The 1,675-nt window shown below is 31.2% G+C and overlaps 1 long non-coding RNA gene across 2 annotated transcripts in view; it reads left to right on the top strand.

Moving 5' to 3' along the window:
• LOC117100456 overlaps positions 1–1,290 on the top strand; it is a 2,873-nt gene extending 1,583 nt beyond the window's left edge. Inside the window, exons 3-4 of one of the 2 annotated variants that reach the window (XR_004444127.1) lie at positions 622–668; positions 1,174–1,290. This is a non-coding gene — a long non-coding RNA (uncharacterized LOC117100456). Of the gene's footprint in view, positions 1–621; positions 1,083–1,173 lie in introns of those variants that run through there. The other variant, XR_004444126.1, reaches the window with a different exon arrangement.
• The last annotated feature ends 385 nt before the right edge of the window (positions 1,291–1,675 follow it).

The following is a 1,675-nucleotide window of genomic DNA, read 5'->3' as shown; positions in this document are numbered from 1 at the left end:
TTTTTTTGAGATTTAAATAATCCATTTGTGTTTTAATTTAAGACAACAGCGAATTATTACAGTAAGTGTAGTTCATTATAGTAAATTGTCTGCTTTACGACCATTGATTTTAGAATGACTTAATATTACCATGTTGAATTACTAAAAATAAAACATTTGCCCCAAGACCGTTAAAAAGTTTATGTATACCTCATTGCTCCACGATTCAATTACAGTAAGTAAATTAATGTTTCATATCTACACATTAAACATTAGAATACAGTATTGTCAGCAATAATGAAACCTACAGTCCCACATAAACACCATTAAAATAATGAAGCTAGCAGGCCACTGTTATTGCAGCACTATGTTGCGTGATACTTGCTGTTACATGTCACTACTCATGTTTGTGTTGTCATGCTGACATGAGTCTCATGGTGTACTCCGGGTTTAGCAATTAAAGTTCACAATTTATGAATCTAATTGTCTTTCGAACATGTCAATTTCAAAATTATTACTGCATATACAGTATTCTACTCGAACCTAGAAATTTATAAGAACAATGTAATTCTCATTTAGATAGATAGGCCTACATTTCATATTTTTAAAGTTTTGTGACAGTATTTTTTTATATAATTTCAGAATACCCAGATATCCAGTCAGCAGCTGTAAAAACCAAGATGACTAAAGTAGGTGAAGATACAAGGCGCTCCATGTCAAAGGGAATGGATACAGCAGCTAATGTTTAAAAACAGGCGCTTAATGTGCAGTAATTTTTTAAATTTTAAATTGTAATTATCTTTGCTAAAGGTAACAAAGTGTTGTAATTAAATTTTAAAAAAAAGTTTATTTCATATCCTACAGATGAGCTGCAGCATGCTTTACCATCTAAGTAACTGTTCGCCTATATGCAATAAGAAGAATTTAAACAATTGTAAACTCATTGCTACATTAACTTAACAACTATTAAAATCCTTGACTAATTTTAAGCAAAGCAATACCTTTAGTGTGAAGCAGTTACTGTATACATTTGACTAATGTATGTTTTTAACTTAAAAATGTTATAACACATACATAATTCGTCTGACTATTATGCAAATGAAAGTGCTTATACATGTATTTAAAAGTTAGTTTAATAAATGTTTATTTTATCAATTTTAAAACTGTTTATTTTATTTTTGTTGTACCTTGCAGGATGAAGGGGAGAACTTTGAGATTGTGCATGTGATGGTTTTACTGCGTGGTGACACTGAATCTCTGTAGAACAAACAGTTTAGTGTAAACTTCACCAATAACACATAGTCAATAATATTATGTGTTAACACTCTGTTTACTGTATGTTAGCTAGATATGACAACAATGTGTTTACTGTGAAAACCTCACCAATTTCACATAGTCAACAGAGTAAACACACTGTATTTTTTGTGGGGTGACACTATGTTTACTCTATAGGGACACTGTGTTTAGTGACAATATGGAGATAGTTTGTGTATTGTGTGGTACACTATGGGAACAGTGTGTTAACAGTGTGTTAACACTGTGTTTACTGAATGTTAGCAAGTTGTTATTGTGGTGACACTATGGAAACACTATGTTTCCATATTGTGTTTATTGTGTGGTATTTTCCAAAGGGTATATGCTTTGTCTATGATGAAGATACGATCTGTTGTGTTGTTTTTGAAAATTATCAGCTGTC

Source organism: Anneissia japonica, unplaced genomic scaffold (assembly GCF_011630105.1).
Source record: "Anneissia japonica isolate Jap-2015-1 unplaced genomic scaffold, ASM1163010v1 scaffold685_len2926416_cov193, whole genome shotgun sequence".
NCBI lineage: Eukaryota > Metazoa > Echinodermata > Crinoidea > Comatulida > Comatulidae > Anneissia > Anneissia japonica.
The sequence above is the reverse complement of the archived record's forward strand: the minus strand, read 5'-3'. Positions and strand labels throughout refer to the sequence as shown.